This window comes from Ctenopharyngodon idella, chromosome 19 (assembly GCF_019924925.1).
Source record: "Ctenopharyngodon idella isolate HZGC_01 chromosome 19, HZGC01, whole genome shotgun sequence".
NCBI lineage: Eukaryota > Metazoa > Chordata > Actinopteri > Cypriniformes > Xenocyprididae > Ctenopharyngodon > Ctenopharyngodon idella.
Genome location: NC_067238.1, coordinates 27627516 through 27643318, shown reverse-complemented (window position 1 = coordinate 27643318; position 15803 = coordinate 27627516). Strand labels below are relative to the sequence as shown.

Sequence of the window (15803 nt, the reverse complement as noted above, 5' to 3'; positions counted from 1 at the left end):
CGTGTCTATACGTGAAAAACGCAAAGGAAAAGCCTTTCTGTTTTTAGTACATCGTTGTCATGTAAACGTACCCTTTCATAATCACTGCCTTGACTGCATGTTCCCCAGTGATGTTCAGTCTGTTCCTGATAGTATGATGGGAATTGATGGCTGAATTCTAGAAAAGGTAGGAGGGGAAGAGACAAGGCTGAGCAAGAGAGAGACAGGGTTATGATTGCTGATAATGAAAGGTTGATAAACACACAGCATTTAGGTGGCAGAAAAATAAGACATTTGCAGAAGCAACATCTCTGAGGAGACTGTCTACTGTTATGGTCAGTGTTTTATTTCACCTCTCTGCAGTCCTGGACATAAACATGGGTTTCAAGTGTGCGGTTTATTGCCGTTTTTTTGCGGTAGAGCACGTCAAAAGGAAAAAAAAAAAAAAAAAAAAAAAAAAAATTGGATATATGCTGTGATGTCTGAGCTTTTCCTGTTAGTATGACGGGTAATAAAAGGTCTGAATGAGTACTATTTCACTGTGACCTCTGAATGACCTCCCTTTAAAACAGATGCACATCTGTGCGTATGTCAGCTGCCTGTCTATGTGTGAATATGCTGCAGTGTCCCTAGAATGTAAATAGTCACAAACACACAGCTGTCACTTCTAGTTATTTTTAGTCATACAAACCACAAACACGCATTTTTGAAGTCACAAACCTGACTTATCTTTTTAACGCATTTGATGTAGTTAGCAAACAAGTACTGCAGGTTTTTGTCCACATATTTATCTTAAGGTATGTGAATTTTGTGTCAACTGTGATAACTTTCTGGTGTTATGAAAACTGTCATCTTTGATATGTGCATTAATCATTGTTCTCATGGTTGCAGGTGTTATTTACAGCCATCACAAGGATATAAAAGGACCCTGACCTTGTTTATTTATTCATACAGACTGTATTTAGTTGCACCTGTAGACTTTTGTGTGAACAAGGCCGTTTGAGATTTACCTGTTAGTAAATACGGATGTAACTCATGTGACCGCAGCTTATTTGTCTTACTCTATCTGTCTCTGTCTTTCACTTTCATGTGTACAAAGGCTGTAAATTTCTGGTCACACTTTATATTAGGTGTATTTAACTACTATGTACTTACTTCAAAAAAATAAGTACAAAGTACTTATTGAGTTGATGTATTGCAAAACATGTGCTGCTATTGAGGTGGGATACAGGTAATGTTAGGGGCAGGTTTGGTGGTATGGGTAGGTTTAAGGGTGGGTTAAAATGTGAAATTGTATCAAATGATTCATTTAAATATTAGTACATAGTAGTTAAAGACACTTAGTATAAAGTGTGACCAAATTTCTAAACCTGGCATTATTCCATGGTTTCCATGACAGTATCTCTCATGTGGTCTCCTCTGGTTATGCCACATGCCCTTTTTGCAGAGTGAACAGTTCAATTTCTGAGATGCAAATCATCCAGACCTCCCTTGAGCTGAACTGCTGAAAATATCTGAAATTGGCTAGTTTTGGTAAATATGAAGTGTGTAATTTCTGTCTCTAATGGAAACAAATTATATTTGGCATAAAATAATAAAGTTTTCAATCATGTTTCAAACCAAACAGATTATCGCACCACTGGCTGAGCCAGTATTGCTGGTCAGGATGCTCAATACATAGAGAAATAGTGGATTTAAAAAGTCTACAAACCACTGTTAAAAATGATCTTTTATACTTTTGTTTTAGTTTTATGGTATTGTAGTCTTGAGTTTTCTTCCGGGAATATAAACGTCACAATATTCCTCATTTCAATAAATTCAATTCAAGTCATGTGCAGAATAAGGGCAACGAGGCCTGGTTGAGTTGCTTTAGTAGTGTGTTGAAACTTGTAGTTATGGTAAGGGGTGTGACATTTCAGAAATACGCTCGAAGCGGTTGACCAATCGCAACACACTGGTCCAGCCGGCCAATCAGAGCACATTGCACTTTTCGGAAGGAGGGGCTTCATAGAGACAGGAACTACTGACTGGGAAGAGAGGTGCTGCAACAATGTCAAATATGTGAAAAATAAGAAAAATCAAAAAAGGGCATAATATGATCTCTTTGAATCTTATGTAAAAATGTCATTTAAAAAAAATAACCTTTAATGTAAAAATTACAACCTATGCAATTCCGATGAAAACCAAAGTGACATATTTCACATATAAACCTTTAAAAATATAGTTAGCCGTGCACTAAAATAAATACTTTTTGGTTAAAATTATTTATTTTGTTTATGGTTGATGCTGCTCTTTGAATTTGTTGTCAAAAGCCACTTTTGTGGGTTATAAAGCACTTTCTATTATCCAGACAAAGAAAAAAATACTTTTGAATTCTAGAATGTTTTTTTTTTTTTTTTAAATAGCAAGCAGCAAAGGCCAGTATGTATTTTCCAGACACTGCTTTTATGTTCAAGGTAACATCACATAGTGATCTCTGCAATAATGGCTAGTTTTACCAAATTATATCAGTTGCTACTCTCCCAAAGGCTACGTTCAGACCATATTGCTCAAAGAAAAGTCAACCATGTTTGAATGTCATGAACACACAAAAACAAAACAAAAAAATCAGCCAATTAAATGGACTGATTGGTTTATATGAACATACATCTTGTCATATTTACTCTATATAGTTTATAGAGCATTTTCTCTAAATTTGTTGAAATGCATTTTGCAGGCAGTGTTAGATCAGATGGCCAGTATATGTGCCCCAAGGAAGGATAGATACTTCCCTTAGCAGGATATATTCAGACCTACACACACTAATCAAACCTTGGCCGAGAGGATCTAAACAGCTTTACCGCAGCCTGTCTGTAAGATAAAGAGTGACCTCAGTGACTGGAGACATGGATAGTTTGTAAAATCACAGTGAGTGTGGTTGGTTTTCTTGTTTCTTTCGGAGAAGAAAAGTGATGTGAGCCGTAAAGGGACTCTGATTGTGAAAGGTTTTAAATGCGGAGCTGCACAAACAGGTCTGAGAAGTGTCTTACAAGCCATCCATCCATCCATCCATCCATGACTAGACTGGTTATGGTTATAGGGTTAGGGTTAGTGGAATAAGTTGGCATGTACTTGCAAAGTTACTTCTAGTCAGTAGAATGTCTGTTAGGGAGCATCAAAATAAAGTCTTAGCAGATATTAAGCAGATAGTCTACTATTTCTCTAATGAGAGTTATGTGCCTTCATTTTCAGGAACAAAGTAGAAATGAATCCATCTGCACTCTCTAACTTAAGCTAATGCAGTAATTAAACCTTTTATTAATGTGATTAAATGTTGGAAACAGTTAAGGCCACGGTGAAATAAATTATTTGTCCACGTTCCAGAAAGTACTGACAGAATAGTCTTTAAACTGGCAGTGCACAGGCTTTGGAGGTGAAAGCTGGAAGTCAAAATAGGAGAGAAACGAAGAATATGAAAGAGTATTATGGAAAGAGGCAGACCGGCAAACTAAAAGGCCATTTACTCCTTCAGAGAACTTGGCGGTGTGTGTGTGTGTGGAAAGCCTATCAAAGACTAAGTCGTCAAATAGTTCCACAGTTCAGTCCTTTTGTGATGTAGTGTATTATTTCTGATGCACTGTCAAGTCCAACAGGAGCAGTTAATATTGATCGTACGTGTTTACAACCGTGCACGCACATGCGCACACACCGCTTTACTTGGGAAAGAAAACAATATAACCACATTGAAGGGTTTACCTTGCTTTATTTGACTGAAATGAGTCAACAAAGGGCCTATAGTACATCTTCATTTCCTGTATACAATTCATTCAAGCATTATATATTCTTTCTCATTTCTATCATATATTCGCTAGACTTTGTTCTTTTCAGATCTTCTGCAGTCTCCAATAGTTTTTTGTATTTCTGTTCAATATTTAGAAGTGCTGTTGAATAAGGAAGTCATTCATATGATAATCTTTTCCCAGTGAACTTCAAACCTTTCCACATGCCTAACAGCGCACTCTGTGCAAATGGCTGCTACCTGTAAATCCCCTCAATTAGAGGATAAAGAGGACTTCCTAGTGTTTGAAGGACCCTCGTTTGTCTGAATATGACCCTCCTTGAGTATTGCTGCAGCTTATGTTTAACAGGCTCTTGGATTTGGGGTTGAATGCATGATTTAACTAGTATATAGATGTTAGACGTCGGAGATGGTTCAATCAGAAACATTCAAGCCAAAATTCATAGTGAAATGCCCTGAAACTAGTCATTTTTCCACAGTTTTTAATTTTAGTCTTTTTTTTTTTTTTTGTGTCTTTTGACTATTTAGATCTGGTAATGGAGTTATGGGTGCTTTTGTTTCTTTAGATAAGGTAAACGTTGATCCTCAACTAAATTAACTACCTTTATGGATAACTAACAAAATTGAGCAAATTCCTGCATGTGTTCCACTCTCAAAGACTCTTCAACGGGTCCCACTTGTCGATATGTTTTATTCATGGGTTGGGGTTCATGTAATCTATATGAGGGCATGTGGGAAGGTAGACAGGTTTGACATGCTGTCTATATAGAAGGGCTTGAACATGTTCCCTCTGGTCCTACAGTAACTATAGCAAGATGGGCTGAGGCAGAGATATTGGAGTTGTTGAAAGAGATTGCTGTGATTGGCAGGATTATAGAAACATGCTTCTACCAACCTTTCATTTGAAAGAATATCGGTCACCCCCAAAAAAATCGTGCTTGTCCAGGTAGGGTTGCACAGGTTTGTGCTGGTCTTATGGGACCAAAAATGTTGGTTCTGGAACAACATTCACAATTTAGTCAATTACCAAATCTCAAAATGAAGATCTATGTTTAATACTGCACATTATAATGTTGTGATGCCTATTTTCTTGTAGCATGATTTCTTTTTAAAGTCTGCATGAAATTTATGTACAGTATTTTCTAAGGGGAAATTTTGCGTTTTTCATTTAAAGATGACAATGTTGTCAAAACGATCCCCGTTCACATGGATCCGCGAAAACTATTAAAAACGCTGTAATATTCTGCCAGACCAGTAGTCAGCGATGTCACTTTGTAAAGAAAAACTACGCTCCTATAGACTGAACACATTATACGCATGCGCATGACGTCACCGTTTTCACGAACTCGCATTTTTGTAGTTTACACTGAGACGATAGTGATATGGTTTTCAAAAACTTGCACTTTGAATCCCATTTTCAAAAGTTTGCGTTTTCAGGCCTCGAAACGCCATTGTCGTGTAAATGAACTGCCAAAACGCATAAAATGTTTTCCGTTTTTACTTGAAAACGATGTAGTGTAAATGGCCCTGTGTTCATGTGTTTTGATCTTAATGTGAACAATTCATCCATGCATGTTTCATTTTTTACAATTTCCCCTTAGAATTTTTAATGAAAATGTCATAACTCGATCTTCTGGTGAAAACGACAGACTTCTTTTTAGTGACACATGCCGGACTTCTCAAGCATTTAGTCCACTTAAAACCCATCTGCTTACCTTGACCTCTAGCTAGCATTCGAAATCTGACTACATTCAATTCAACCGATGGTTCTATCCATCGGTTGAATTGAATGTAGTCAGATTTCGAATGCTAGCTAGAGGTCAAGTTAAGCCCTACTTTTTTTTTTTTTTAATAACCTATTTCCCTCCAATATAATCAATTTCATGCATGTCACAATATGGAAGAAATTATCTTACTACTTCTGTTACATCACTACTTTAATTTATTTTGACAAAATAGTATAGAGTTTTAATATCGGTCACTTATCGTGGCAAAATCACAGCATAGTCTTGTTTAAACTCATTCCAGCATCCAAAACATAACATCTCGAGGTGATATAGGCGTTTGTTGCATAAAGCTTCTGTACTTGTTCACCCTTTCAATCCTCAACAGCTTGAACTATTTTATATTTCAGGGAAAGCAAGAAGACTTGAGTAGAAAGGAAGAGTGCGAATGTTTATTGCATTCACTGGTGTCAGAATGAAACACCTGAATAAACACACAAATATATGCGCACTCACACCACACACCGCAGTGAATGTGCATATGCTTGTAAGTTCTTATCTTGCATCAACACACTCCCATTGAAGGAATCGACTGGGATACTCTTACACACACACACATTCACATGGTTTCACACTGTTAGCATCACATCACAACCACGTAATCCATCTCTCGCACACATGCACACCTACACGCTTCGACACATTTGGATTTGTCTCTCTCTGGGTCTCCCACAAAGCACTGCTCTTGGTGTGGATGAAATCCGTCTTTCCCCTACACAGCTGTGATCATGCCTTACACATCTTTTTGTTTTTACTTCTCAGTCTTTTTTCCTTACATGTTTTGCGGCTCGTTTCTCTTTCTCTCTTTCGCTTCCTCTCTCATCTTTGTCTCTAAATCCTGGCCTTGCAAACAACAAAGAACGACTTTGGCTCAAACTGGCAATCCACCAAATCCTCTTTCTTAGCTTCAGTGTTTTGTTGGAATGAAAGGTTTTACTTTACTCTTGTTTCTTTCCACCCTCTCTTCCTGTCTCTCTCTTTTTCTGTATCTATATGTACTGTAAATTGCCATCCAAATCATTTGGCTCTTATTAAGGCATGTTTACTGAAAGGCCCTGCAGATATTTCTTACCTTCATACCTGACTTCCCCCTGCAGCAGCCTGGAAGGTAGAGTACCAGTGTGCTACTGCAGTCTCAGATAAGGAAGTAAGTAAGGTAATAGAGAAGGCCTGCCGGGAGAATAGACAGAGTCTTGTTTGAGCCACTAACTGCAAGTGTCCAGTGGATATGCAATTGTAGTGGCAGTGTAAAGCCCTGATTAAAGGGTTAGTTCACCCAAAAATGAAAATTATGTCATTAATTACTCCACCCTAATGTCATTCCAGACCTGTCCTTCCATAGACAGCCTACGTAATTGCAACTTTGACATTTCATAAAGAGATCGGAAAACTAATCCATATGAAATGAGTGGTTTAGTCCAAATTTTTCTGAATAGGCTCGATCGCTTTTTATGATGAACAGATTTAATTTAGGTTTGAAATCTGAAGTCCTCGCAGGAGTTGGGGCCATCTCTTCAAAGGTGTTGGTCATCTGAGGTCTTCTTAAGAGGCTGGATCCAAACTGACTAATTGACTAGTCGACTTTAATGCTCTGCCATGACGCTTTAAGCTTGAAATCGAGTAGTTGCTGGTCATGACCTATAGAGGGCGCATCAGGATAAGAAATGTTTGAAGTCCACATTTACGCTCCGTGTTTAACAGTTAATGACAAATAAATGCATTCTCCAAGATATGTCTCCACAAGGTATGTTTTGCTTTCAGTGGAATAGGGAAAAAACGCAAAGTCTCAAGACACGGTTTTTAAAAGTTGAACTGATTTGAACTTGAGCGCCGTGTTTTTAGAACGCTGTGTTTTAGACACTGCAAAAGATGCGAGACGTGAGCACAACGGTCATAAACATGTCCGTCTAGCACATATTTACATAGAAAAACAAAGGAAAAGTAGTGCATTGGAATGGAAAAAATGCTTTCTGTATGAACGGCCCCTTATTTCATTAATGACGTCATCATTGGCTAGTCGGTGTCGACACGACTTTAATTACATAAATGTCAAATTTTATTAAAAGCCCATTTTGCCAGCAGTGAAGTACCCCTTTAAATTACATTTTTTTGTAAGAAACAATATAAGACAAATATCTCTGTATTGTATTATTATACCTGTTGTGTGGACTTCACTATTCTCATAAAATTAGAATGATTATTAAAACTTTATAATTATCGTTATAGTTATCGTCCTTGTTGTGAATGGGCCTGTAGTGTCGAAATTCACCTGTAGCATTTGAAACAATTTATTTAATTTTATATTTAGGTTTTTAAGTTTTATTTAAAGTTTAAGTCTACAAGTTCTAAGTTTTATTTTACATTTAGTTAAAGAAAATTTGTGTAGATTTTAATATTGGGCATTTATCGGTTATCGGCCATAACATTATCTCTAAATGCCAGGATTTTAATCAGTTAATTGCTTATATTTTTTCCTGTCTGTTGCCTATTATAGTCCTCCTTGACACACACACACACACACACACACACACACACACATTTAGACATTTATTTACAATAACAAATTCAGATTGAAGACTTGGCCCTGACCACATAAATTTATGTGGAGATGCATACATAAACAAACACACAACTATAATTGTGCCGAGTGGGTCACATGTTATAGTGTATAGTCATAAATAGTCGTGTGCGCACATGCACTCATGCACACACTCAGGGTTTGGGGACGTTTGTGCATAAAACATGGGTAGTCAGATGAGAGAGATGTGGGCAGGAATGCACGTAAATCACTTCCTTTGTGTGGCTCACTGAGTCAGATGGAATGGCCCCAACATGGATATGTGAACACACACACACACACACACACACACACACACACACACACACACACACACACACTTAGACACAAAATAGTAATCACATATTCAGGGACTAAGTAGAGGCAAAACATAGTTGAACACACCCACATTAAAATCAAACCACAAGAACACACATATAAAAAGCATGCATGTAAGCAGTTCCTCTCTATGGAAGTCTCTATGAAGCCCCTCCTTATGAAAAACACAATGTGCTCTGATTGATCAGCTGGACCAGTGTGTTATGATTGGTCAACAGCTTCGAGCGTGTTTTTGAAATCTTACACCACTTAATTGTGAAGTTCAACACTACTAACATCCAGGCCTCGCCTCTTTATTTTGCGTATGCCTTGGGCGGGAACCATAAAAGTCTCACGAAAGTGGTTCATATGACTCGTACCCTCTTTCCAGTGTCTTCTGAAAAGTTTTGTGTGAGAAACATGCACCCAGAAATTTGTTATTCACGATAATCTTCCCTTCCAATAAGTTATTAACTGCTATGACTGAATCATTTTGAGTTGAACTCAAGAATTAAATAAGTTAGACTTGTGAAAGAATCATTTAGTCCTGGTATGTGAACTGGATTAACTGATTCATTGAAAAGATTTGTTCACTGATCTAACAGCCGCTACTTCTCTCATGGACACTCATGCGTGAGGTGAGGTATAGAGCGTATGTCAAGAATTTTAGTGAAAAAACATCTGTGGGTGAAATTATTCCTTTTAGATATTTTTTTAAAGCCTTAGGGAACATGAGAAAGGTCAGTTATCTAAAGTTGTACTTTTTTTCTATTTTCCATTTCTATTGATTCTTTATGTATGTTTCTACAGCATGTCTAGCTCTAAATCCCATTGCACTGCTCTGAGTTCCAATCATAATTGTTTTATGGGGGAGGCACAGCACAGTGTGCTGAACTAAGGCTTTTTGTATTATTTACTCTTTATTTGTACCTTCATGACAGTTCAGAATAGATGCTTGTTATAATAACTGTCCACCCCTACCGGAGGCTGATGGACAGGTCATATTTACCACTCACAGAACTCCACGGAGAGCTGAAGAGGAAGGATGTGGAGTGAATTGTTGGGGTTTTAAAGTTGTTGATGTTGCTGTGGAGAGGCAGGCTGAGGGGTGTCAGGCTTCTGTTGGAGATGCATCGCTGGCATGCCGTGCTGATAGATTCGCTTGCTGATGCTGCTGCCGATTTTTCTTCTGCTACATCTGTTTTATGTCGAGCTGGCTGGTATGGTGCCTCTCTGTGGTTTGTTTCAAAGCCAAGTGTTTTAGTTTACTTTGAGGTGTACTTTTCACAAACCATTACCAAAATACACAAACAGATTCTTTTGAGCACTAAAATAGGTATTTGGAGAAGCATGTGTTTTCAAAATCAGGTTAACTTGATAGAACAGACACATTTCTTAGGATGTGTTTACATAGGATGCATTTGTGTGCTCAAAAACAGCTGGATGGAACAAAGTGGTCTTGTGCTATAACAGTAACCTTCATAAAACAAAAGATTTTAACTTCTTCTAGCCTCTTAACCATGTAAAGCCTGACATCATATTTGGTACATCAGGCTTTTATGGCTCATTTATTATAATATAGAAGAATGTGGAGTTCACACTCAATGAGGTAAACTGAAAAGAAAAACAAAAGTACGCAATTTGATGATGTTTATATGGCCAAAAAGGTAGATATGTTCTGAAAGCTTGTAATATATTTGTCATATAATTTAGATGTATATGTATAACATGTATAACAGTATATCAGACTACTAATGCATTTGAATATCAGTTGTCACTTTGTACCTGCCAATAATATGTCTTAGTAAGATGATATTTAAATGCTTAGTTTTATGATGAAAGATTTGTAATTTTTATTGTGGTGGGCAGAACATATAATACAATACTATATTTTTGAGAGATGAATAAACATCCAAATAAACATCCAAGCCTGATATGTCATATTTTCTAAAAGAAAATATGTATGGTTAATCAAGTAAACCTAAGTTGCTTCCATCCAGTAAGTTCATCTTGAAATATTATATAAAAAAAATTGTTATTCTTACATTTATTTAGTAAAAATTAATAAAGTTTTCATAGCAAAATACACGTATACCATGACCTGAAGGTAGACATTTTTACAAATCTACTAAAAGCACTTTTATGTGCTAATATATATATATATACACAAATTGTCAATCAGATGACAGAAGGCATAGTAGATTTTGTACAAGTTTTTTTTAGCAAAGTTTTGATCAAGTTGATCATTTAGAGGCCTCAAAATGATACTGTAGGCTTTATAGGATAAAGCTTAACAGTTTAATAACACATAAGTTAAACCAACAATTCTTTTTTTTTTTACAGTGGTTAAATTTTTATTTTTAAAAATGAATATCCATTTTCATACTGTATATTATAATGTTGTGATGCCTAAATTCAAATATAGCATTTAAAATGGTGAATTTTAGTGGTTTATTTTGAATTTATCTAGACAAAGTAGTATAGAAATTCAGTATCAGTATCATGTATGTTATCAGCTGCATTGTTAAAATAATTATTGGTTTATCGCTGTTGACCATCATTTTAACATAATACTAAAAACCTTGCACGACTAGTCAGTTGTGACCCATACCTAATGTAAACCAGGTATGGCTTTACTGATGGATGCGTTTAGCGCCTTTAAACACCCAAGCTCAGTATTGATTGTTTCGAATGGATGCATGTGGATGTTCAGCACACTAAGCTTTACTTGAACCCAAGTGAGTAATACAGACACACCACCAGGCCGTTTAATTAAATGGCTTCAATTTGAGCTAACCGCTTAAATTCATTTCCGGCTTCCAAGAACAAGCTGTGAGAGTGGCGGAAACATAATTCAACCTCTCATTTAGTGCTTAAAGTGCTAGCATCAAATACATGTGCACACACACTTACACACACACACATACTGGATGGTGGAAATAAGTACAGTTGTCTCTCAAGGGGAAATGTACAGACGACGTCCCAGGATAATCAACATCTGTTTAGTGTGCTGGACTCTTAGGCAGGTTACACACGCCGCTGCTGCAGCGATCTCTAGAGAATCCTGCTTTAGAATACAGATGGAGTCAGAGAAGAAGCTGAGGCTTGTACTGTTATGCCAGGTTCAAACTGCACTATATTTTTGTCTGTTACAATAGGCACTTTGTCAGATTATGTGATTTTGACACCTAAATTCTTGTCATGGAAAGCTACGACGCTCAAAGTTCAATGCAAAGGGAGATATTTTCTTTTATAGAAATTGCTTTTTAAGGGCTACAGCAAAAGGTTGGTAGGGACTACAAGCTTCTTCCTAGGTTGGTGACATCACAGATCCCAAAATTTACATAAACCCTGCCCCTGGGAACACGTAACAAAGGAGGAGAGACCATGTTGGGCTGCTTTAGAGAAGAGGAAGAGTTGTTGTAGTAGGATGTTGTTAAAATGCCGTCATTTTACGCCAGACTGCTTCACAAACAAGGGTCAATTCAATGCTGGATTTGCACAAAAGTTTAACATGACGGCACATGCTAGTCGTTGAGTTGAAACAATTCCACAGCAACTACATAAATTTACCCACTAACCATTTAGAAATGTCCAGTTGCATTCTAAAAGTTGTAACTTCTTCCTGAGTCTCTCCATCAGTGTCCGACTCCGGTTTGAACAATGTAAGGCTGAACACCATTACTGACAATCCTTATTTTGGCTGCGTGAGATTCTCCAGCTTTGTTGTTGTTGAGCAACCAAAGCACGAGCTGTTAAAGCTCCGCCCTCTTCTGGAAAGGGTGCCGGGAGCAGCAGCTCATTTACATTTAAAGGGACACACAAAAACAGCGTGTTTTTGCTCACACCCAAATGGGGCAAATTTGACAAGCTATAATAAATGATCTGTGGGGTATTTTGAGCTGAAACTTCACAGACACATTCTGCGGACACCAGAGACTTATATTTCATCTTGTAAAAAGGGACACAATAGGTTCCCTTTAAAATCCCCCATTCCCCAGTCTTCAGACCTGTTCCTATCATGTTACACATAAGAAAGGAAGTCATATGGGTTTGGAAAAACATGCGGTTGAGTAAATTATATATATATATAATATATATATATATATATATATATATATATATATATATATATATATATATATATATAAACACTATTTTGGTGAACTATTCCTTTAAATATTGACAGGCCACAGTGCTGTATGATGACTCAGTTTTAGTACTCCGAATCACAAAATGAAGACTAATAAAGCATGGCCTGTTTCCTTTTCAACACATGGATGTTATTGAGATGCACTCTGGATGCTCTGCGAACTGCGACAGGGAGGATCCAAGTGGCTTTTAATAGAGATGTTATTGTGAGAAAATTGAGAAATGTTATCAAGAAATGTGCTGGAACTCCTTCAGTTAAAGACATAAGAGGTCAAAGCATATCCTTCAACCCAGAATTTATGTCTGGTATGTAGTTAAAGAACGTGTTTAATTTATCTCTATCTTACTGAACCGCTGTCTTCACCCCCAGCCGAATGGAGACAGTGGCGAAGACCCAAGGTACAACAGCAGACGCAGAGGAGAGGCAGAGCGAAGGGAGGCGTAGGAGTGAGATGCAAAAAGCAAGCAGAAACAATCCCCCGCCTTTCCTGACACCACTATTGTCTTTTCCGTGACAGAGTAAATTAGTGTGATCGTCTGCGTGCGCGTCTGAGCTATCATAAGCGTATTAACAATGGCCCTGCGGGAAGCGCTGGTAATCAGGTCTGTTTGACAGAGCCAACGGGGGGAAGTCTCTGGAGTATCCATCCATCCCATGCGCTCCAATGTATGTGTTGCAGCTCTCTTTGTTAATAAATGCCTGTCTCCTTTTCTTATTCTATACTGTATGTTTTTCGTTCTTACAGTTTCTTCTGTCTCTTTGTTTTCTTTTTTTTTTTTTATACAGTCTTATACCCTTTAGCTTCTATCTTTAACTTCTACCACACAAGTTATCTGTTATAGTAGGGATGGGTCACAATCGTGGAAATGTCCCCATGTTGAGAGAAATCGGGAGTAAGTGCAGAGGCGTTGTGTGTGCTGTGTAAACATGATGGTTATTGTAGTTCTAGACTAAATATGAGCATACATTTACTAATTTACATCTTCTCCTGCATCCTATTCTTCTGTATTCCAGAATTGGCGGCACACCTGAAAGGCTTGTTTGTTTGAGCTGCGCCCTCTACTGTACAGGCGTGAATTTGCATTTCCTTCAGCCTGAGGCTTATTCATTTCACTTTTGGTGTGAAAGGGCCTTTACATTAGCCAAAAATAGAACTTTTTTGTTCTTATAAAAACAAACAAACAGTCGTGCCTGACAACGCCCCTTCAGCCGTGACTTATTAACGATACAACACTAGCCTCGAGTATCTTATTGCTTTTATAAAATGGTTACCACACAATACAAATATTAAAGCCAGAAATATGTATCAATGCAACCCTCATGAAGTAAACTTTTTCTAAAAGCCTTCCTTCCGCCGGAAAAAAATAGCCCCTGACTGTGAACAGCAACAGAAGTTACATTTTCACACCATTAGATGGCGGCAAAGATGTATAATTTTATATATAATATTATTTATGTATTATTAATACATTTATTTATATTTAATAAAATTAATAAAAACAGTTTGTGTTGAGACTTGCATTCTGTTCAATTCTGTCTTTTGAAAATATGTAGTATTACACATCCTCATATTAAAAGCAGGGCATTAAGTTTAAACATTTCTTTATATATTTAATCTATTTTTGAAGCATTCAGTTTTAAATGCTGGTCAAATGTTTTGTGTCCTACATTATTCAAACACATTTGTATCTTAACAATAGTATCTGCATTTAAAATCCAATCCGCACTGACCTGTGAACTACTTTTTGCAGGGAAATAATGGAAATGTAAACACACAGTCTGTGGGGTGCTTCTTTCTCTGCCTCTTCACTAAGATGAATTTAACATTGGGTTTTAGGAGCTCGCTGAAGTATAAGTCATGCCTCACCAAAAGAGGATTTTTTTTTTGTAGTTCATGTTGAGGATGTGCTTCATGATTGTGAATTCTTCTAAGCATCCTTAAACGCTTGTGGTAATTTAAAAAAGAGCCTCAGAGAATCCACTTGTTTTCTAGTGTTTTCTTCCTTTGGTTCTTCCTGCCACATCTTATGGAAATCCTCTTCCATGCCTATGCCTGTGGAATTTATTAGCAACCCACGCAGTTCATCTCTTCGTACTCTCAGAGCAAAAGGTCAAGCCGACCAATCAGCTCCAGAGAAGAGAGTGCCGCTGAATGAGTATACTGTAAATTGTATACATTAGAGACAAACAAATTCAGCATTAAAAGAAAAAAGAAAAAAGGGTCTCCATGCATAGCCGTAAACATATTTTTAGGCAGTGAGTGTGCAGGAGAGGTGGATATGTATTATGCTTATTACTTTGATACACCTACTTTTATTTATATTTAATGTTGGTTAATAAATATTACATTAAGTATGTGTACGCATGTTTTTTTGTTTTGTTTTTTTTTTGCACATAAGAATTTATACACTCCAATTTTGAGGTTTTAAAAAATAACACTCATGAATAAATAAATTGTGAGTGCATCTTGAATTAATCAGAAACACTTCTATTTTAGTTTCAGGTGTCAAAAAAGAATTAATCCCTGGGATTCATTTGGTTTGTACAGGCAGTCCTGGCACTACACACTGAATGCGCTCATTTAAAGACTTAAATTCAGCAAAGTAGACAGGGAATTAGCCACTTTCCACTAAACTTCTCTTTTTTGGGGGGCAGGTAGCCTCATCTGAGCGAAGAGGAGTTGAAATATTTGCTCTCATGAGCGTCTGTTCACATTGTGAGGGATTTTCATGTGCCCGAGGACTAGGCCAGATATAGAAAACACTTTGGTGACAGGTCTCCGTTGGCTTATGTAGGTTTTCTCACGAGCTGCTACAAGATGAGGTTTGTAGCAGCACACTTAAAATGTCCCTCACACAATGGAGAGATTTATATTTCATTCAAGGGCAAAAGGAAGCTCGGCGCAGAGATGTCTTACATTATTGTGTAAATGTAAAACAGTGCTAATAGTATGTGTGGGCTTTAGCATTTGTGATTGTACAATCTTATGCATCAGTTCCATACTAATAAAGATGCATGTGTAGCAGCATATTCTGACTGGATTTTATGGATGCTTCCAACTCCAAAACCTGATTGGATGAGCCACATTTGAAGCATATAAAATAGCTGATATATGCACATTTGGTTAATGAACTACATTGGAATTTTTTTTTTTTTTGTATATATATTTATATATTATTATTAAATATATTAATAAATAAAATGTATTGAACATTAGTGTCCTTGATCATATAT

General features: G+C 37.0%; 1 protein-coding gene across 17 annotated transcripts in view; it reads left to right on the top strand.

The window, feature by feature from the left end:
• Positions 1-15803, top strand: part of adgrb2 (adhesion G protein-coupled receptor B2) — a 295083-nt gene that overhangs the window by 129109 nt on the left and 150171 nt on the right. The gene's annotated exons all lie outside the window — the stretch shown is intronic.